This window comes from Manis javanica, chromosome 3, assembly GCF_040802235.1.
Source record: "Manis javanica isolate MJ-LG chromosome 3, MJ_LKY, whole genome shotgun sequence".
NCBI classification, from domain to species: domain Eukaryota; kingdom Metazoa; phylum Chordata; class Mammalia; order Pholidota; family Manidae; genus Manis; species Manis javanica.
The window spans coordinates 139947527-139972304 of NC_133158.1; positions in this window are offsets into that span (position 1 = coordinate 139947527).

Here is a 24778-nt window from a genome sequence, read left to right on the forward strand (position 1 = left end):
TCCCCCAAAATTCATGTTGAAATCTTAACTCCTAATGTGATGACATTAGAAGGTGAGGCACTGATGCATGATTAGGTTATGAGAGCAGAGCCCTAGTGAATAGGATTAGTGCCCTTACGGAAGAGATCCTGGGAGAACTCCCTTGCTCTCCCACCTTGAGAGGCTACAGATGCATCACTGCTGTCTATGAACCAGGAAGTGGGCTCTCAACAGACACCAAATCTACCAGAAAGTTGATCTCAGGCTCCTGGCCTCCAGAACTGTGAGAAATGAATTTCTGTTGTTTATAAGCCTCCCAGTCTGTAGTACTTGTTAGAGCAACCTAGATGAGCTAACATATCTTTTGAATTTTTGAATTTACTTTTTGATTATTTAATAACATCTATCTGAGTTTAAAAAAATGTTGTCTCTCAGTTAAATTCACATTAATTTTTAGATTTTACTCTATTATTTTCTGGTTGTTTAGTGCTTTTTTCTTTGCCTTTGTTGTTCCTCTGCACATGTGTTTAAAAGTCCATCTGTGGATTCTTCAATTCTAAGAAATGTCATCAATTTTCCCTTTAAATATTGTTTTTTTTCCACTGTCTCTTTAAGTTTCTTCTTAACAATATTTGGAACTTCTCATTCTTCCATATATCATTCATATTTCTGTCTCTGTCTCTACTCCATGTGGATAATTTACTCAGATCTTCTTTATTACATCTCTCTGCATTTAATTTAATGCATTCTTTAGCCCATTAAGTTTTTCATTTAAATATATTATCCATTTTTAGACATTCTCTTTAATTTATCTAGGTCTGTCTGTTCTATCATTCATGATTTGCTGTTTTTCATTTCTTTTTCTATTTCCACTTAAATAAGCAAGATCTTCCTCCTCATGAAAACATTGTAGGAGTGGAGATGACATGACAGAAATCTGTTTTTATATATGATCATCTTTCCCCAAATCCAAGCTTTTACAGTACTTTCTGCCTAGAGACCATCTTTACAGAATTATTATATCCTTTTTCCCTAATTACAATAAGAATATCCAACTTCTAGATTATTACACAGCTGAAATCCTCATACAGATATTTAAATTATTTTTCTGCTCCCATTTTTCACCCTTACCTGACTCCTGAATTTCTATTGTGTTCCATGAAATCATGGTATTCCATCAAAAAATTCCTAAATCTATTGTGAATATTACTTTCACTTTTTACTTTAAAGTATCAATCACTTCTTTGGTCACTCTTTCATCCATAACCCTCTAGAGTTATGACTTGTCTCCCTCCCAAGCTCTTTGTCATCTCAGTTTCAAGTATCCTACTTTGGCAGTCACCTACACTCTTTTCAAATAGTTTCTTCTGCTCCCCTGGCTCCAAGAATTCTTGACCCTACTAGAACCAATATCTCATTGGGCTTACCATCTTTTCACTGCTACTCCCCTCTCTACATCACTTGGAATTTGGAATTTTAGTCCATTATTATTAATTTAGTCCATTAAAGGGGAAAGAAGTTATGTTTCCCCTTTACAAAATAACAATTACCTCATAATCATTTAAATAACTCAACATCTGTATTTTTCCCAAAGATTCCATTATAATCACAAGTCATGTGAGAAAAAAAAGGATCCAGTTTTTAAATCAGATATAACTTTAAGATAAGATAGACTAATATGGTTTAAATAGGGCTGAGATACAGTCTTAAGTTATTTTAGGGAGTATCGTAACATATAAACAAATATAAACATTTTTATATTTGCACAAACAAAACTCTTTTCCTTACACATGGTTAAAATAGACACAGTAAAATAATTTCTTGGAAATACCTCTTATTTACATTCAGAAAATCATTATAGAACCATTTCTCTCATTTTTATGATTTTCAAATTCTTTTTTGTTTAGAGCCATCTTAATAAATTTCAACAACTCCTATAGTATACATTTCCACATATCCATTATCATACACAATTATGTTTAATTCACAAAAATGAAGTATATGCATTATACTTTATTTAAAACATCAAGTTTGCTAAATACTATTATAAGTTGAGAGTGTGTGCATACAAATATGAAAAGAAGAGATTTGCCCTGCTATTGCTTTGAACCATTTAAAATGTTCCAACTTTGGCTTATATAACTAATGCTATTTATGGCTCATAAAAGGAGATTCTCAAAGGAAACTAAAAGTGTAAGGTCACACACTAAAGATGTTAAAATGTGTGCAACAAATGCCTGTTTAATTTTCAACAGCATAGATGTGAAATATTCTTTCTTTCCCCTGAGTTTATCGTTTAGCTATGAAATATTTATGACAGAGACAAGAATAAAATATGAGAAGGTTGCAAAGGATGGAAAATTAAAGGTGTTGAAGTAAACTTGATTGATTCTAAAACAGAAAAAGAGCTAAATACTGAACACTATCACAAAGTCTTCTCTTACAGATAGGAATGCACTGAAATACAAATGCAATTATAGATCTTTCCTGGCTATAAATCTGTTTAAAGAATATTAATAAAGAACTATGAATCAATATTTTAACCTTGATATAATCTTTAACCTATTTTGCAGTAATGATGAGAGAACTTCAGAAATGACAGCTCACACACACACACACACACACACACAAATAGCAACGACTTACACACACATCCCTTTAACTAACCTTGAAAATCTGATTTCTAGTGAGTAAGAGCTAATAATCTTTAGAGTATATGACCTTCTGTGTCCCTTCCTTAAGATCTCTAACCCTATTAAGTGAGAGAGCAGAGAAATATGTTTTTAGGTCAGTGTAAGGAAGGTATGCTCATAAAACTGTGTAGAGGTAAAAATGGGCTGTTTTGTGAGTTTTCCCAGTTGGAAAACATTCTAGCATAGCCAAAACTACCACTTGATTGGAAATGCAGAAAGATTACAAATGTAATAGGTATAAATTACACATTTACAAAATTCAGACATGAAGAAAAAGGGAACTTTATATCTCTGTAAATGAGCCTAATTTAGCTTGTTAGTTTTCCACTTACATTTTGGATCACGACATTCTGAACTAGTAGTAAACATTTACCATGCAGGGTTTTTTTCTCAGCCTTCTACACTTCTGTTCAATGGGGATCTACTTTGCAGAGCTTCATGTATTATAATGCTATCCAGGAAAATTGGACATATGGTTCATTGCGGTCCTCTGTCCCCTACAGGTCTCTGCAAACATGCATAATCCTTTCTAATCTTTGGTTGCCAGGAAACGTTTGTGCTGCCTTTGAATCTTTAATGCTTCTGTTAACTCTTCTGCTTTTCTGTTGCCATGTCTACTTAGTTCTTTTTGTGTTATCCTCTTTCCAAACATGATGCCTCTCCAAATCGATTAGCTCATGGGTAGCCAATTTTTTGTTTCTCTCTGGAACATAGGACTATTAAGATGTACTATTGTAAAAATTTGGGAGCCCAAAATTGTGAGTCTATCTTCAAGCTCATATACCTACTTGTTTTATTATCTCACTGAGTTGCTATTTAACTAGGCACTACATACCTGTTACTCAATTGCTCTGGTGACAAGCTAGATAAATTTTTAAACTTCTCTAAGAGTTTTGCTGGCCCCAAGGTTTTTCCTTAGGAAACAAATGTCATATTGCTTACATATTCAGGGATCCCTAACTCTACCTAGGTTTCCTATTTTCCCCCATTTCCCCTATCACTTAGGTCTTGGTCTAGTATAAGACATGATAATGACTATTGCCCTCTCTGGAACACCATCCTATATTTATTACTTTCTTGGTCAGAAGGGTGATGAGAAAAATATAAATATTACATTTTAATGCATACTTTTTCATTTATTTCTATGATATATTCTCTATGCCTTTATAGTAGGTTGAATAATGGCACCAAAATATATCCCTATATTAATCCTTGGAACATATGGAAAAAGTGTGTTTGCCGATGTAATTAAGTTAAGGATATTGAGATGAGGAGATCATTCAATATTATCCAGGAAAGCCTTGAATAAGATCCTTATAAAAGGAAAGCAGAGAAAGATTAGACAAACATAGGAGAAGACAATGTGAGGACAACGGCAGAGACTGGACTGATGCAGCTATGAGCCAAAGAATGTGATTAGCCCCCAAAACTGTAAGACACAATCAGCAGATTTTCCCTTAGAGCTTCTGGAGGAAGCATGGCCCTAACAACCCCTTAATTTCAGACTTCTGGCTTCCAGAGCTGTAAGAGGATAAATTTTTATTGTTTTAAGTCATCTTATTTATAGTAATTTGTTACATATCCACAGGAAACCAATACAGCCTAACTTTGCTAAGGATTAGCTTTTGATAATTATAGTTATCTAAAGAAAACCTTTTAAGAAAAACATGCATGTGTTTATCTCAAAATGCTCATGTTCTCATGTTATGCAAATAAAATGGCTTCAAAGATTATGGTTATTGTTATAAATTTGGAGATCTAATCAGAAACTTCCTCTGCTTTAGGCTATTGAATTTTTCAGCATATTATCTCAAATCTACCCTTTTATAATTTTCAAAATTGTGGTTAGATTGTTCTTAGAAAATGCATATCTTAATTTAGAAAAACAGTAACTACCGGTAATGAAGAGTAAGGAGGGGGTATACCCCTGGCTTTACAACCATTGATAATCTCCATTACCACTTAGACATTACCCATCCAGACCGCCTTGAAAACTCATAAATAATAACTGGCATTATAAGAACATATGCTGTTGAAAATGGAGTCTTTAAAAATGTAACAGAAATATGTAAACACCATTTCATGCTAACATATTTATATTTTTAACTGTCATAAAGACAAGTAATATCAAAGTTGTGAGACACTGAGATATAAAAAGGAAAATGTATTTTTCAAGACAACCCAACTGTTGTAATTTCTGAGAAAAATAATCATGTGGTACACATTCCTAAATATATTTTAATTTATGAAATAATATGTTTATATACTTTCGAAATGTCCTTCATTATTTAACATTTTAAAAAGTATGATACATATTTTCAAGTGCAAGTGAGAATTGGTCCACCTTGATAACACTTCACATTAGTAATACAGCAGTAAGGAAATAACTTCCCATTTAGGAAGGTTAAACTGAAAGCCTAGAGAAACAGAAGCACAAGGAAGCCTATAGTAAACATACCTAATGAGGATTTGTAATAATGGAAATAACTCAATAAGCAAATATAAATCTTTTAGTGATGTAATATTCCAAGGCAATCTTAGATGATTTTGACTTTTTTATGGAGATTAGCTACAGAGTTAAATCTTAAAACAATTTGAGCAAAGAAAATAGTTTTCACTCTTATTTTGGTGAGAGAGAACTGAAGAAAAGGATAGGAGCATCACATTAGGTTAATCTCTGAAATTATATTGAGTGCATCTGTCACGTTAACTTTGGCTAGGTTAAAGAACCCAGACATAGTAAACAGGCCCCAAACCTTGGCTCATCAATAGAGACAAATTATGGTAATTAATTTTTCAGAAGGAATTCTTCAGGTAGCTTCAAACAGCATTGCCTGGAGTGGAGTCCATTATTTCTGAGGATTAAAATACTGTAAATTGTGAAGACAATTTCAATAAATATAAATTAGTAGTAGCCTCCCAGTTATTAATCAGTTAATTTAGTAATTTTCACTTATATTTCAATTTTCTTCTATTATAATCACTGTAATTTCTTTCATTTATTTTCACCCAAGATGATTCAATTGACTAACCACTAAACTGACCATATAAACACATGTATCCTAAAACTATTCTTTACATCAGTTATAAAATAAATGTCGCATTACTTTCTTCTACTGTACAATATCCAGGGTGTCTTGTGTTAAGCCACCCAAGTTACCTAGACTTTGTAACCAAAAAATTTTCCAAATAACAATGGGACAGCTTTCTATTTATTACTTCATGATATGACCCACTAAGTAAATATACATATTACAGGGTTAAGTACCCTTGCTTGCAGACTCTTTTCTGTCTGTATTGGGTTGCTCAAAATATACCAGAAGAGAGGCAGTAGAATGTAACCCATCTCTAAATCACCTGCAGCCTAAAGGCAGCACATGTGGTACGAACACATTAATTGCTTGGGAGGCCATTATAGCCTGTTTTTAATGCTTATACAAAGCTAATGGCTCTCATTTCATACCAAATAGACAAAAGAAACATGAAAAGCTATTGAAAAGGATGGGAAATAAGGGACATTAGAAAAAAAAGTTTATCTGATTTCTTATCTGTCAAACTTTCATACCTCTTTTACTTCTAATACCCTCTCTATGATGACTAGAAGAAACATCTGTTAAAGGTTACAAGTAAGAAACCAGCCTGTAAAGTGGTTGCTCCATCTGATTTGTCATGGCAGTTCTTCCATGGGCAGAGGTTTCCTTAATTACTGACAGAAGGAGCTTCTTCAGGCAGTGTAGCTTTAACTGGATTTGAGGCAGTGGGGTTGGCAGTTGTGACTGAAAAAGTAAAATAGTAAAGACAAAATATTGGCAATAAATACATAAGGCAGCTATAGGAGTATTAATGTGGTATTTTTCTTATAACTCACACATTTAAGAACTGTAGCACAGGGTCACAAATTGTGATCACATAATTAATACCTATAGCAGTTGGCTACCAGTAATACTATTTTACTGAGTGTACAAAATGACTAAATAGGCTTCAACATAGCAAAAGCATGTGGAGATGTGAACTAAGCCAAAGCAACCCAATCATAGAGACTCTATTAAGGCCCTGCTGAAACAAATCTGAATTTAATTTAAACTCCACAGGAAAGGGTGCTCTTTGCTCTTCAACTGCTGTTTTTGCCTCAACGCCAAGAAGTGGGACTTTTTATCAGCCACCTGCTCTTCCACAAAACTGCCTAAACTGAAATGGATATTTTGTCTTCTTATTTTTATTGTTTTTAACAATCAAGGTTCATGATCCAGAGCTACTGCAAAAATATTGCTGAATAAGAAAGAGTAAAGCCTTCTTAATATTTTGAATCAGCTTAAACACAGTAAGAAGATTTATGAGTAAAAATCATTACTTAACATTTTATGTGTTGAAAGTGAGCAGAAGGGAGGTCAACGCCCTTAGCGATCCAGGCTTTGTGTTACATATTTCTGAATGAATGAAGACAGTTTCCAGTAGAATGCTCTCCCTTTTAATGATTTCCTACTCTGCATCATACAAACCATTTATGATGCAGGTTGTAGATCATAGTTTCTCTCTAAACAAAATTTTTTATTTCAAAAAATTCTATACCGGTTTTTGAGACACATAGACTAAAGAAGATTAAATGCCATGGTTGCATGGGTTCAGTTAGGGTAGTATTTGAAGCATTAATTCTACAATATTCTCCTTGATTATGTCGCATTTATATATTCTGGTCACTAAACTCATTTCAGACAAAAGTGTAGGGAATTTGCTCCAACTGTGTTGTGCCAGAAAGCACTCTGGACCAGGAATCCATTCTAGTTCTATCGCTTATAGGGTGTTCTCTTTATACCTTCACAGAATCCCCTTTATTTAAGTTTCAAAATTATGAGTTGTATTTTCCCCAGAGAAATTTTCAGATTACCTTAGCAACTTTACCTCTCCTGTGTATTTTAGATTCCACAGACATTTTACACTAGTGCATATTCAATATATTTTTGAATGAATTAAATCTTATTCTTACTAAGGCCCTTGGGAGAATACAAAGTTGAATTAAAAATAAACCCAAAGCTCAATGACCATAACATAAAACTGGAAATGATTGAAATAAGTGTCATTTAAGGATATAATTATGTTCAGCTGTCTTTCAGTTGGATTAAACAAAATGTGTAGGAGTTTGAAAGACTTTTAAATTGTTTGGATTACAGCTTAATGAAAATTATGGCTATTGAGTGGGAGACCTTGGATATCAATAATGACAAATTTAGCTTCAGGTGAATAAAAAAATCATGGAGATTGAGGAGGTGAATGCCATAGGCAGTCTTCAAAATGTCTAGGGTATACAACAGGGTAGCCAGTAACCAGTGATTAAACTATTGTATACCTAGAAAATTATCTTTATAAACTTCATAACTGCAGAGATGGGAAGAAGTTAAAAAACACACACTGCCAAAAAGTAGAAGAGGAGGGAATACTTCCAAACTCATTCTATGAAGCCAGCATCACTCTAATACCAAAATCAGGCAAAGACCCCACCAAAAAAGAAAATCACAGACTAATATCCCGGATGAACATAGATGCAAAAATACTCAACAAAATATTAGCAAACCAAATTCAAAAATACATCAAGAACATCATACACTATTAACAAGTGGGATTCATCTCAGGGTGGTAAGGATGGTACACATTCGAAAATCCATTAACATCATTCACAACATCAACAAAAAAAGTGGACAAAAACCACATGACCATCTCCTTAGATGCTGAAAAAACTTTCCACAAAGTTCAACATCCATTCATGATAAAAACTCTCAACAAAATGGGCATAGAGGGCAAGAACCTCAAAATAATAAAGGCCATATATGACAAACCCACAGCCAACATCATACTTAACAGTGAAAAGCTGAAAGCCTTTCCTCTAAGATCGGGAACAAGACAAGGATGCCCACTCTCCACACTGTTATTCAACATAGTACTGGAGGTTGTAGCCATGGCAATCAGACAATACAAGGAAATACAAGGCATCCAGATTGGTAAAGAAGAAGTCAAACTGTCACTATTTGCAGATGACATGATATTGTACATAAAAAACCCTAAAGACTACATTCCAAAACTACTAGAACTAATATCTGAATTCAGCAAAATTGCAGGATACAAAATTAATACACAGAAATCTGTTGCTTTCCTATACACTTACGATGAACTAACAGAAAGAGAAATCAGGAAAACAATTCCATTCACAATTGCATCAAAAAGAATAAAATAACTAAGAATAAACCTAACCAAGGAAGTGAAATTAAAGAGAAATTAAAGAGGACACTAACAAATGGAAACTCATCTCTTGCTCTTGGGTAAGAAGAATTAATATTGTCAAAATGGCCATCCTTCCTAAGGCAATCTACAGATTCAATGCAATCTCTATCAAAATACCAACAGCATTCTTAAAGAAACTGGAATAAATAGTTCTAAAATTCATATGGAAACACCAAAGACCCCGAATAGCCAAAGCAATCCTGAAAAGGAAGAATAAAGTGGAGGGGATCTCACTTCCCAACTTCAAACTCTACTACAAAGCCTCAGTGATCAAGACAATTTGGTACTGGTACAAGAACAGAGCCACAGACCAGTGGAACAGGATAGGGAGTCCAGATATTAACCCAAACATATATGGTCAATTAATATATGATAAAGGAGCCACGGACATACAATGGGGAAATGATAGCCTCTTCAACAGCTGGTGCTGGCAAAACTGGACAGCTACATGTAAGAGAATGAAACTGGAGCACTGTCTAACCCCATACACAAAAGTGAATTTGAAATGGATCAAAGACCTGAACGTAAGTCATGAAACCATAAAACTCTTGGAAAAAAACATAGGTAAAATTCTCTTGGACATAAACATGAACAACTTCTTCATGAACATAGCTCCCCGGGCAAGGGAAACAAAAGCAAAAATAAACAAGTGAGACTATATCAAGCTGAAAAGCTTCTGTACAGCAAAGGACACCACCAATCAAACACAAAGGCATCCTACAGTATGGGAGAATATATTCATAAATGACAGATCCGATAAAGGGTTGACATCCAAAATATATAAAGAGCTCACACACCTCAACAAACAAAAAGCAAATAATCCAATTAAAAAATGGGCAGAGGAGCTGAACAGACACTTCTCCAAAGAAGAAATTCAGATGGCCAACAGACACATGAAAAGATGCCCCACATTGCTAGTCATCAGAGAAATGCAAATTAAAACCACAATGAGATATCACCTCACACCAGTAAGGATCGCCACCATCCAAAAGACAAACAACAACAAATGTTGGCGAAGTTGTAGAGAAATGGGAACCCTCCTACAGTGCTGGTGGGAATGTCAATTAGTTCAACCATTGTGGAAAGCAGTATGGAGGTTCCTCAAAAAGCTCAAAATAGAAATACCATTTGACCTAGGAATTCTACTCCTAGGAATTTACCCTAAGAATACAGCAGCTCAGTTTGAAAAAGACAGATGCACCCCTATGTTTATCACTGCACTATTTACAATAGCCAATAACTGGAAGAAACCTAAGTGTCCATCAGTATATGAATGGATAAAGAAGATGTGGTACATATACATAATGGAATATTACTGAGCCATAAGAAGAAGACAAATCCTCCCATTTGCAACAACATGGATGGAGCTAGAGGGTATTATGCTCAGTGAAATAAGCCAGGCAGAGAAAAACAAGTACCAAATGATTTCACTCATCTGTGGAGTATAAGAACAAAGAAAAAACTGAGGAAGCAAAACAGCAGCAGACTCACAGAACCCAAGAATGGACTAACAGTTACCAAAGAAAAAGGGACTGAGGAGGATGGGTGGGAAGGGAGGGATAAGGGGGGATAAAAAAGAAAGGGCATTATGATTAGCATGTATAATGAGGGGGGTGCACAGGGAGGGATGTACAACACAGAGAAGACAAGTAGTGACTCTATAGAATCTTATTATGCTGATGGACAGAGACTGTAATGGGATATGTGGGGGGGACTTGGTGATGGGGGGAGCCTAGTAAACATAATGTTCCTCATGTAATTGTAGATTAATGATACAACAAAAGATAAAACACACACTGAAAAAAGGTTAAAAAATATTCAGAAGGTGATACAAGTGTGAGTAAAAAAAAATAAGAAAAGTGGTTAGACATAAAATTTTATTTGAAGTTACTCTTTATAAAAAGACCACTGGCATAATAAATAAATAACTTAATAGAATATGTAAGATTTCATAACAAGTTCAAGGACAGCCTGCAAAGGAATTCTAGATCTGCTGTGTAATTCACATGTAGCCCTGACATCAAGAAGCATGAGACAGGGATGATTAAATGTAAATTTAACATATTATTATTAGAAAAGAGTGGTATTACCACTGTAAATGGAGTAATATGGATTTTTGAAGCTTTTTTTTGAAGGAAAATAATTAATTCAGCATTGAAAATGCCAAATTGGCTGTATGAAGGATTTCTAGAGGAGACTTTCATAAGGTCGTTTGAAATGTAAAGCAAGCACATAAATACACTGATAAGTAATTAATTTAAAAAAGGTAAAAATTGAAGTCTCAGGTCTGATGAGATTACAGAGGATTTCAATAAGTGAAGTAGAAAAGGCCAAGTAAGAGAACCTAGTGAATGTGAACCTGAAAAATTACATTCCTGAGAGATTACAGCACCCTGAGGAAGTAAATATTTTCACTGGGTAGTGTTAAAAAAAGCTCATTGCTTTTGTTTCTGTTGTTTGTGTTTGTTTTTGTTTGTGGTCAGTGTATTAGCATGCTGACAATTTATAGAGAGGTATTTTGATTTCTCTTCCTAAAATTTTATTGGAAAAATGAAAATATAAAACAATAAAAGACAAAATGCTGTATCTTTCAGATTAGCTCAGAGTTGCTCATTAAATAACCTTAATACTAATGGCCAAGCTCCATCCTTATCCCTAGTTCTTGATTTTAATTTTTCTGACATTGACCATGGATATTAGCACATTTAAGATGTCTTCCAGTGCTTCTAATCCAGGGTTAAGGAGCCATACAGTCCATGATACATTTATTGCTGTTTTTTTAGCTTTTAAATGATGAGGACTATTCTAAGACAATCTTAAAAGGAAAATAGTAATGTTATTCCTAAGGCAGGTTTATATACAACTCTTATATCCAAGTATCTTAATTTTGTAAAGGCTAAAATATCCTCTATATTTACAATTTTTCAAAAGAGAAACATGAAACATACATGCTAATTAATAACCTTCACCAGCATTATGGAGTTCTAGCTAAAAGCCAGGGGGTTGCTCTAAGCATGTTGTATACATTCACTGATGTAATATTGAGAATCAGCCTATGGGAACAGCCATTATACATGAAGAAACTGAGGGAGAAGCCTACAGTGGCTATGTAACTTGCTCATGGTTACATGTGAATTACAGAGCAGATCTAGAATTCCTTTGCAGGCTGTCCTATTATAGAACCCACTCTCTCAGAGCTTTTTTCATATCCCAGTGAGTCTCCAGCCCCTTTTCCAGTTTTGTTGCCATTGCATGGTGCTGTTTTTTTCCTTAAGGTTGAAATTCTGCAGGTGATATAAGCATATATGTACAAAAGAACACTCTGGAAAAAAGTGAGCAGATAAATGAGCAAGTTGCTTATTTGAAAGGAATAGAAAGGGAATCATAGGCAAACATTTTTAACATAATATTTTTACCTTGATAATCAACATAATAGATTCTCAATAAACTCCTTTAGAGTTAGAAATCATGGATATGCTAAAATTTGAAAATGCAGCTTGTATTTATTATATGATACATTTAAATTATGTACCAATGCATTTATGACATTTTTAGTCCTAATCATTAAATTTAAAAGGGTACAATTGGCACAAGTTCAGTATGCCTGCAAAAATAATTTTGACTGGAACAGCAACAACTGACAATATATACACAATTATGTATAGATATTTTGATTCACTCATTTGTGATGATCAAAAAAGTGTGCCCCAAGCCCACCTTAAAAATGTTATTATTGCATAGCTATAGCTATATCAAGGACAACATGTTATAGTGAATTTTTTTCTGTTCTGACTTATGACTCAGATGGGTCTCTAATAACTAAAAATAATTTTAAAAAAATAATCAGAAGTTGACTGGATGTTTGGGAGTTTGTAGAAAGATTTTCATGTAAGTGGCCAGTGATCCATTATGTAATATGTTCTTTTCAACAGCTTTTAAATTTACTAAGTTTCTAGGATTTTTAGGTTTTACTGTTGTTTTGACACTTTAAGTAAGACCATTAGAAAATAATACACATACCAATCTAATTTTGATTTTGAGTCTCTAAAAGAACCATATCTATGATAAATCTTAAGAAATAATAATTCCTTAGCAATTAATATTAAGTGAGTAAGTTACTTGTTTTATCCGTTGCAATGTTTGTTTTGTAGTAGACATTGTTTGCTTTTTATTGACTATCAAGCAGCAAGAGTTCTTTCTGTTGGGAAAACTCCCTACAGTAGGCAGCTTCATGTCTTGCCTCTAATTCATAGAAAAATAAAGTATCACATATTTCCATTTCTTTCTTAGGGAAGCAAGGATCTAACTTTAAGTTCCTTATTGGACTAAAACTTCATAACCCTCACGACAGGATGAATGAAAATGCCTTTCCTTTGGGGACAAAAGGACCTACAGACTTTGATTGTGGGCTACTATACTGAAGTAAATCACATCAAGATCTCAGTGTGTTTTATCCAAAAGGTGGTTGACAAAAAAATGCAAGAAACCGAACTTGTAAAACAATTAAAACATATTTCTCTCTAGAGATGATTTTTGTCACTTGAAGCTAAGAAACATGACTATTATGCTTATATTTTTGACAGTACAAAAACAAAATTTTGTTCATTTTACTGTAATAAAAAGAGATATGTATGACATTGAAAAATTATTTCTTAATCCAAAATAGTTTCAGGCAAATGTGCATTTGCCATGGGAGATTTCAGATAAAAACATGTAATATTAAATCATAATTTTCAAAAACTTACTTACAAAATGGATTATGGAAATAAAAAGCTTCAGATATAATTCTCAAAAAGTTTTTTTGACTATTAAAGATTAACACAAATTTTTTTATATTTAATAAAATCAGAAAATAGGATGTATAGCTTAATGTTTAATACATTTGGACTTCTGAGATGTTGCTTCTAAGTCCACATTTTCCATTATCATAAAAATATTAGTTACATAGTGTTTGTATTTGCTCCTCTAAAAATTCCAAAACATTGTTCTTGAAAGTTATGAAACATTTCTTAAAGAATATTTCAGTTTGAGTAGTATATATTTAAATATTTTCTTTTACATGACAGATTCTTGGGAAAGTTTAAAAGAGAAAAAAAAAAAAATATATATATATATATATATATATATATACACACACACACACACAAGTGGAGAATTCCCTTTAGAATGTATTTCTTAACAAGTGCTTTGATTTTATTTACTTTTTAAATGATTTCACAGTTTGAACTATAGATTGCTGAAATATTAATTTAACAGGTCACTTACACCAAACAAATTCTGAAGTGACATATATATAAGTTTAAGATTTTGTGTCAAGAGTAGAGGGATAATTTATTATTGTCGAAACATCTATGACCTATGGCAGGCATACTCCTACGTTTAGCTCCTGTATTAGTTCGCTGGAATCACCCTAGCGAAGTACCACCTACTGAGCGGCTTAAACAGCAGAAACTTGTTTTACAATGTGAAGTTGAGGAGTCTTGAAATCAAGGTGTCTGCAGGTTTGGTCTCTTCTGAAGCCTCTTTCCTTGGCTTACAGATGGCCATGTTCTCCCTGCGTCTTTACATCACCAACCCCGTACGTATGCCTGTGGCCTAATTTCTTCCTTTTGTAAAGAGACTAGTCATATTGGATTAGCACCCATTCTAACGACCTCATTTTAATTCACTTAGCTGTTTAAAGACCCTGTCTCTAAATATAGGTACTAAGGGTTAGGGTCTCAACATACAAGTTTTGGGGAGATGCAATTCAACACATAACAGGTCCCAACCCCGGATATTCTCTGTGTATCTATTTATCCTTGAATGTGGGTAGGGCCAAGGAAAAGGATGGAATATAATTCCTCTGACTATGTTATGTATCAGTTGATTGTAAGTTAATAAAAGAGAAATTATTCTGGTGGGCCTGACCTCTTTGGCTGATTCCTCTGAAAGAAAGTTGAAGCCTCAGAAAGAACTCTTGTTGGACTTAAAAAAAAAAAGAAAGCTGCTGTGGAGTATGAGGACCTATGGAAAGGGCCACATGCAAACTCGTGGAGCTGTGAGTGGTCCCCAGCAACAGACAGCAAGAAAACAGGACCTCATGCACGGAACCTCTAGGGATGGAGTTCTGTTAAGCCCTATGAGCTTGGAGGGAGCCCCTGAACTTCAGATGAAATCACAGCCTTGCTTTCAGCCTTGTGATATCTAGCTAATCTGTATTCAAATCCTCTCTCTCAATTTTGTGACATAATAAATTTATGTCATCTTAAAATGATAAATTTATGGTAATTTAATGTACTGCAATAGAAAACTAATTCGTGATCTAAAGTAAAACACACAGTCACTATGCATGGTGAATTCTTTTTTCTCATAATTATTTTTCCTCATAAATAATTCATCATCTATCAATAATAGATGTTTAAAATGATTAGGTAGCATTGTTACAGATGCACCAACTCAAACACCTAAGAGTCTTAAGCAAGAAAAGAAATATTTCAGTGAGAAATTCTGTTTTCAAAAAGAAAAATATGTTGTCTAGTTCTGTTCATTTAAAATTATGAAATAAATTGATCAAGAATGTTACAATTGAGACTTGGTCTTTACTGAACTTAATTTTTTATCAGATGTTATAAAATCAATTACGAAGAAAGTACATATGGTGAAAACATATGTAACTTTACAGTAAGGAGAATATAAAATGGATATGTTAAGTGTATTATCAAATAGATTAAGATAATTAAGAATGAGAATTTAACAATTTATGAGTCCAGATAAGGTAAATCAGAAGGATGAGAACGATGTGATTTTCATACTACATAGGAATTATTTATAAAGCATGATACACAAATCAGATGAATAATCATTTGGTGTAAATATAAAGTTGAATATTTAAAAATAAATACTTTTGACATTTCTACCCACTGGGTATCAGAAAGTAGGTACAATATGGGATCTTTTCTGCTAGCCAAGTATTTGAATAAATAGGACCACATCAACTCTAAGAGGCATACAACATTTCTCCAGTCTCTTTCTTTAAGTAAGAATTTTTATAAAACATGGAATTACCTCATGTCTCATGTTCTTAGAGAACATCTCTACTGTACATGCTTTTTGACTGAACTGAGCACCATCTAAGGGATTTGGTATTTATCCATTTAACCTTGTTTTGAAATTCTACTTAGTGTTAGTATAAATCTGATGTGTCTTATTCTTCTAGCTTTCATAAACCTCACCCTAGATTTGCCTCCTGTTCTACCAAGTAAAAGAGTTCACCCACAGATTAAGACACAGAAATACTGCATAGCTCCTGACTCGGTGTGACTCAGATCTTTCACCAACAAGAACAATGAGCAGCTATCATTCTATCGTGTGAATATATGTGTATGACAATTCCCAAAGTTCTATATACTCATGGTTCTACAAAATTGCCTGCACCATTCGTATCTTATTCCTGAGTTCTTTTTTATTGGTGGTGATAATTTTGTCCCAAAGCAATTTTATTATGTTAAAAATGTTGAATTTCATTTTTAATCTTATTGCTTCTGTCAATACACACAATAAAAAAAAAGTCAATGAATAATCTGGTTGGAATAAGGTAACAGTGAAACAGATAATTACAACTATTCAGTTTAATGAAGCTTCTAAAGGATATTGTATTAAAGATTATAAATGTTCAGTATTATTTTAAATATAATGATTAACAGATGTGAATGTATGCTATATTATATATTAGTACATCAAGCTATCAACATATTTAAGTCCTTAATTCTATTTTTTAAAATTTTGTCAGAGACATAAGATTGTGCTATATTTCTCAATATTAATTCTGATTTTTCAAATTCTTTCCTAGTCATAGAGTATTATAGTGTTGGCAGGCAGTTTTGTCTGGGGGGTCTCTCCTGCGCACTAGGTGAAGCACTATGAGAAACCTCAACCTGGACGGGGGAGGGTTCTTGACTCTGGGCCAGAAAGAATTCTTGAACAGGTTGGACAAGTAACGTTAAGTATGGAATTCATTAAAACGAAAGTAGTAGGAATGGCAGCTGCTGTTCAGGCAGCTGAGAACAGGAGGAGATAGTGCACAAGCCCCCAAAAGATGATATGGGGGTTTTTGTTTACGGAGTCAGAGAATAAACTTTGCAAATGCTCAAGGGAGGCAAGCAAGCAAGAAGCTTTTTATTGATAGAGAAGTGAAGATACAGAACTCCCAGGAATATACTGCTAAGGGACAAGGCTGCCGTTCATGGGCTCAGTCTAGGGGATTTATGCCTGTAGCACCCACAAGGGAGCGAAGCTGTTTGTTTTCTATAGGTTCCCATTAGAATGCCAGCTATATTTTAGCCAATCATACTAAAGGTCATTTCTATTTTTAACTAATATGCCTTGGTCAAACTAAGGTGAGCTATGTGACTTATAGTCAGTAAAACGGTTCTTTATCACAGAGACTCGGTGGGAACCTTATACATTGTTGCATTGTTTCAGCTGCAGACCTCCTGTTTTTCACATTCCTAAGGTCCTTAGTAAGCATCTCGTTTCCTTAGTAAGCATGTCGTTGTGCTTCCCAGGGACCTTATCTTGTTCTTACTGGCCAGGGGCTACACCCTGTTCCTTCCCTGTCTCAGTATGAATAATAATATTTTTCTAGATATTTACATGCATCTACATACATATACATATATGCAGACACATGAAAAAATAGTTTTGGTTTGTTAGTTTTTTTCCCATAAATGGGATAAAACATAAGCAAATTATTTTCCTTTATCACTTACTGTATCTAAAATCTTTCATGTAAATTCACAATGTCTTACATATTTTTAAGTACTGCTTTGTATTTACTACTACGGATATAAAATAATAATAATTCCATATTGATAAGCATCATTTTTCACTTTATGAACAATTATGAAAAGAACATCTTACTAGTTTTGTTTTCACCTTTACACATATATCCCATACCCCAGTATTATCCCCAACACTTAACACAAACAGATAATAAGTACAACAAACTTTAAATTATATAAATCTGTGGAATGGTCACAACTATTGACAGCATATCAAGTTTTTAATGTGACACATGTTTATGAAAATTACCATTCCATACTAAATAAAACATCAGTCATGCTCCAGAGTTAAAATGAAAAGCATTCTTGGATGACTGAATGCTGGAAGTAATTTTCTTTTTCCCAATAAAGTGATATAAATAGATAATATGTAATCATGTTTTTAAAAACAACTTGGAGTACAGATTTTCTTCCTTCAAAATACAGTAAACAATTATTTTGGAGAATTTCACATGTGAACTAGAGTCTCTGAGCCTTGAAAAAAATTGAGGGTCACTTTTGATATTATCTAAAGATAAGCAGAAATGGATGCTGGGATCCACGTTTGCTAGTGATTAGTCATAATTTAAATATTGATTCTATGGAAGAGGTGGGTAGAAAGGCATAGAAATAGTTAACATAAATATAATGCAGATGCTAGTAGAGGAAGAAACAAAATATGCATTTCTGTTGACATGTTCTAAATATTTATTTCCTAAATTTTCTAGGTGGTGCCCTAAAATATATGATTTAAGCATTTTGACAGAGAAACAAATTAGTAATGAGCTACTTCTGACTTGCTTGCTGAGGCTATGGCTAATTGGAGCACGTGCCCCTGTGCTCTAAGCAGCAGACAGCTTCACAGAAGCTCCAGAAAGCTGATGCGAGTAATAAAAAGATATGGATGGACCAGATCTTCAAGTTAAAAAAATGAAGGAGAAATAAATCAAAGATAGGAACTCATTCGCATATAAGATTCCAAACTGTCTCCATTGTTATAAATTAGATTTACTACATCAGCTCTTTCCACTTCACACACTCTTTTGCATGAATGTTGCCATTTCCTGGATTACTTTGTCTTTAAGGATTTCCTTTCTTAGCCATTTTACACTTACTTTAATGGATTGGAAGGTTAGGGTGGGGTGGGAGAGGGAATCAGAATCTGGTTTGGGATTATTAATGGGGAGTTAGAGTTTTGATTTGTCTATTCAGTTTTCTCAAGTTTCCCTGAGATATTCCTGTCCTTAAATTTAGTTTAAAATATTATTTCACTGTATCAGCAACATCAGAGAAATCAGCAAATTTAAGTCTCTTAAAAATCTAAGTTTAAGGCATAATTAGTAAACATTTTAGTATCGTGTTATAACTTGAGTATAAGGAAAATATGTAGCATTTTCTATGAGAGCAATCCCAATCAAGAGAATAAGTCTTTTTGACAAAATTTAACACTATCCATTTTCTTACATTCATTCAGGAGTTTTAGTAGTTTGCTGGACTGCCATAACGTGATACTCCAGACTGGGTGGCTTAAACAACAAATTAATTTTCTCATAGTTATGGAACCTGGAAGTCCAAGATCAAGGTGCCAACAGGATTGGTTTCTGGCAAGAGCTTTCTTCTTGGCCTATAGTTGGATGTCATCTTGCTATGTCCCCACAAGGCCTCTTCTCTGTGCCCATGGAAGGAGAGAGATATCTGGTGTCTCTACTCATTTTACAAAGATCTTCCCTATTGGATTAGGACCCCACCTTTATGAGCTTATTAACCTTAACTGCCTCCTAAAGGCCCTGTCTCCAAATTTAATCAGATGAGGGAATAAAGCTTCAACATAAACTTTGAGGAAACAATTCAGTCCATAACAAAGGTGATACTAGAAATATTTTATAATTAATAGATGACAAAAAACACACAGAATACGGAACAAAAGAGACCAGAACAGAACCATGCAGGTATTAGTAATTTCTCTATAATTTACAGTGAGTTCAATTCTAAAAAAAATTAGTTTATTGGCTGTTTTGGCCTCATTAAGCCATAGTCTAAATCTGTGTGTATCATTAAAACTGTACCCATATTAACTCCTCAAAGTTAATATTTATTTCCACAAGTTTAAAAGTTATCAAGTTAAATACACAAAAGCTTCTGTACAGCACAGTAGTAATGACTGTACTACCTCTCAGCTGGATGCCGGTATAATCTACAGGTAATAGCCATAGTCATCTCATCACGAACTATTATCTTTGGCAAAAAATCAGCTGTATTGATGTGCTTTAAATAAAATGCATACCATGAGAAAAGGTTAATTTTTTTTCATTAATCGAATATCCAGCTTTCCAATTAAAAACTAACCTTTTCCCATTACTGATAATAGCTTAAACTATTACTGTCTCTTGGAACAGGCTTTATAATTTTCCTCTTCTTGGGTATAACATGATTTATTTATCAATGTAATGCATTTTCTATTTAAGTTTTCCACAAAATGTGCTAACGTTTATTTGCAAGGTTAAGAAAAGTCTCATCGTTAAGGGAATACAAAAATATTTATGCACATGTTTAAATATCTTTTTATTTTTTTAAACAGTGATGTTTCAGCTGAGAGTTTAACATTATGTCTCCACCAATTATATTACACTTTTCATGAATTCTTCTTGTAATGCTTCCCTATCAGGAGATGTTAATAACAGCACAAATCCTATCTTCAAAGGGATGATACTGGGCTTCCAAGTGCTTGTTTAAAATTTAAGTATATAAAAGTTTTTTTTTCAAAAATAATTCATGATTCAAATTGCTTTTTAACTTCTGTCTAACTCAAATTAGATTGCCAGGGCAAGGGAATAGAGCTGTTATATGTATCAAAGTGAGTAATAATCTGCCTTTGAACTAAAGACATAGGTCACTAGTCTTGGGACATGCTTGTCAAGAGCGCATCTCTAGAGGTAGATCACCTACATTTTAATTCTTACTCTTACAATTATTAGCTGTGCATGTGGAGAAATATCTGTCTCCTTTTCATAAAAGAAACTGGTATATGAAGAGAGGACTTCTGTTTGGGACACTGTTGTGACAGGGTGTGTAACTCTTGTTGGGACAGCAGTGAACATCTAAAGACAGAAAAACAACCAGGTTGATCAAAACCTCCCCTGTATCCCCTCCATGACCAGTACTAAATCTTACAACCACCTCTAATGGCAAGAGGGGAAAAAGAGCATGGTACATTTTTATATTTATTTGATCAGGTATTAAACAGTCGCCATGTACTAGACACCATGTTATGTGGTTGGGAATGTTATTTATCCTAGTCTGCATAGCAGCCAAACAAAGAATGAATGTTCATCTTTGTTTCACACTGTCCTTATGAATTATCAAAATGAAGACATTTCATCATTTTGCAGTCTGAAACTTCATCTGTTGTTTCTACCTGTAAATTTTCCCCAAAGGTTTGCCAAACTGTATGTTGTATGTCCTTATTTTCCATGTAAACTGTGTGCTCACTATTTGTATCTGTGAGCTACACCATATGCTGCTGGACATGATGATGCATTTGCGGCCCTTAGGACCAGCAGAGAACCTTCGCTCCGTCTAGCTGGAGTGTCAGAACTGGGGTACGCCTTGGAGAGAGGCAGAGAGAAAGAGAGGAGTGGGGAAAGAGAGAGAGAGAGACTAGATTGGGCAACAAAAAATCTATTGATTCAATTAAACTTTTTTCTAATTTTGTTTAGTGTAAGCTTTGAATAAAGCTAGCAGCTAGGAAAGCCATTAAAAGTAGTCTGGACTTACCTAATACATATTTTAAAAGACAGGAAATAATCTATTTTACATTTAAATGTATTTTGCATTATATTTATCATATAAAATTGATACAATATTCCCAGTTCAGTACCTACAAGTTTATTTGTCCTTTGAGATTAAAGCTCAATTTTCTTCTACCTTTCAGATTACCATATTCATAATAAAAACCTCTTACAACATGTAACAGATTCCAATTATCATTAGTACTTTAATGAACCAACTTTTTAGGTAACCCTAGTTTAACAGTGTTGTCTTAATGCCTTAATGCAAATATGTTTCAATTTTCAAAAAGAAAAAAATTCAGAACTTAGATTTTTCATGCTAAAGGAAAATAATTACCATTACCTACATATCATTAAAAATTAACAAAGTATGTGTAGAGTGATTAATTAATGTAATGTAATATTAATACATATAGAAAGAGGCCCATTGTTTAATTTTTTTCATTATATTATTTAAAGTAAATTTTCATATCTAAATAGTAACACTCATGTTTCTAAGTATTTAGAATACATCATGTGTTGAGTCTTACTCTTTTTTCTTTTATTTTCACAGATAAAGACTTGTTTTATTAAATGACCATCTCTATAACTGCCAAGGCCACTATGTGCAGACAAGAATAGTGAAGCTTTATTTCTTGGTCTCTTCTTCCTTCACTTCATTGTTATATAACTGACATACATCACTGCATAAGTTAAGCAATGCAGCATAATGGCTTGACGACTTACATATATTGTGAAATGATAACCACAATCATCTCATAAGATACCATAAAAAGAAAAAGCCAAAAATAATTTTTCCTGTGATGAGAACTCAGGATTTACTCTCAGCTTTCCCACATATCATGCAGCAGTGCCGGTCTTCAAGCTGTACATTACATCTCTGTACTTACTTATCTTAAAACTGGGAATTTGTACCTTTGGACCACCTTCCTCCAGTTCTACCTCCCCCCACCTCTGACCTCCTCCAGTAACCAGAAGTCTGACCTCTTTTGCTATGTGGATTTTGTTTTTGTTTTAGGTTCCACAAATAATGAGATCATGCACTATTTGTCTTTCTCTGTCTCATTTATTTCACTTAGCATAATACCCTAAGCTCTGTCCATGCTGTCACAAATGGCAGCATTTTTTAATTCTTACAGCTAAATAATATTCCATTATATATATAATCTCACAATTTTTAAAATCGTTCCTCTGTCCAAGGACACTTAGGCTGTGTCCATGTTTGACAGCACCTTGATGATTTCTTCCTTCTTGGCCTGAAGCCACTCTTCATAGCACTTAGTCTTAGATCCTCAGCATAGTCACCCAGAAGCTTCTTGCAAGCCGAACTTGCCTTCAGTTTGTGGATATATTTCACGTGTATACACTTGTTTTTGAACATGTTCCTGCTTCATTGTCTGGTAGATGCTGACCACATGTAGTGGTCAGTCTTCTTAGATCCACGGTATATTCTGAGCAGTGGCACAAAATTTTCATCCTTCTCATCCAGGTTACCTTCTTTGACACTGAGCATTGATGATATCCTTCCACTTTCCTAGGCTCATCCACCTGCTCTTCTGTGTCAGACCAAGGTTTTTTTTTTCCTGGCATCAAGCCTGAATGCATAGGCCACAGGCTTCTGGATGACCAGCCCTTCACTGATTAGCTGTCAGATCCACTGACAGAAGTTGGCATTGGGATTTAATTGGTCTCACTGGGGTGCAACCAGATCTTTTTGTCACAAAGGAAGATGCTGGAGGTAAGCCTTTCTGAAGCTTGAGTGTAGTAATCACCGTGGCTACAGCAATAAAAGGAAAGAACTCAGTCGTATCCCTCATTAGCTGTTGTTCCACACGTAAGTCAGAGCAGTATCATGAAATGGGAATATGAGAGACTCAGTGACTGAAGATCTTTTTGGTTTCCATTCTTTCAGCATTAGCTGCAATGGTACAGATTGGACAAGTCCATTTCCTGATGATTATTGATATTGAGCACCTTTTCATGTACATGTTGGCCATTTGTATGTCTTCTTTGGAAAAATGTCTATGTAGGGCCTATTTTTAGCTTGGATTACTTGTTTTTTTACAATTGAATTATATGAGTTTCTTGTACATTTTGGATATTAACCCTTTATTGGATATATTTTGTAAATATCTTCTCCCAGCCCTTAGTTTGCCTTTTCATTTTGTTGATGGTTTGTTTTCTTTGCTGTGAAGTAATATTTTAGTTTTATGTAGTGTTGCTTGTTTATTTTTGCATTTGTTTCGTGTGCTTTTAGTGTCATATCCAAAAGCTCATTGCCAAGACCAAAGTCAAGGAGTTTCTCCTATTTTTTTTTTCTTCTGGAAGTTTTACAGTTGTATGGTTTATAATCATAGTCTTTAATCCCCTTCCAGTGAATTTTTGTGAGTGGTTTATGATAAGAGTCTGATATTACATGTGTTATTGCTCTTAGAAGAAAGAGACTGATGATGATAGAATATCATTTTATCCTAGTGGAATATTTTATAGCTTTATATTACACCCACATTTATTGATAACTAATTCAAGTAAAGCTATATATTAATAATGCAAAATAGCACAAACTCATTGGAATTCTATCCTTGGAAAAATTGTATTACAAAGTAATTATCTCAGCCCCAAAGTTGGTTAGATATTGATTGATTAAGCACTTGAAATAATTTATTCAGACATGTGAGATAAATCTCACTTTTCATAATTGCAGACCTTTGGAAGAGAAGAGAGTAAGGGAGTAGGGGAAAGAAAGAGAGACAGAGAAACAGTATAGTGTTCATTAATTTCCCAATGAGTTCTCCGTGTTTGCATGTGGTAAATTGAAAGATTTCCAGTAGTGTCAAAGGAAATAGCGTCAAGTTGTTTTGACTAAAGTTTGTAAATGAAGTTGACCTTTTTAATTAGTTCCCTTAAAGGTTGATTATTCTAACACAAATTTATTCCTGGTCATTTAACCTTAGCTACAAACAATGTGCCATAGTGAAATCTAATATAACTTCAACACCAAATAAAAACATCAAAAGTTTTCTTTAGTATCAATATTTAAAATGATAGTTTCCTTTAAATTTGTACAAGTTCATTTAAGACCCACACAAAAAAAGGGTCATTGTAGGAAATCCACTGTTGATTCATAATTGTGCCTGTTATAATGAATTCATTGGTCATTTAGCTTGCAGGACAGGTTGACATTCAGTTTGTAGGACAAAAACCTTAGGCTCATCACCATCCCAGAGCTGTTTCAGCTGGGTAT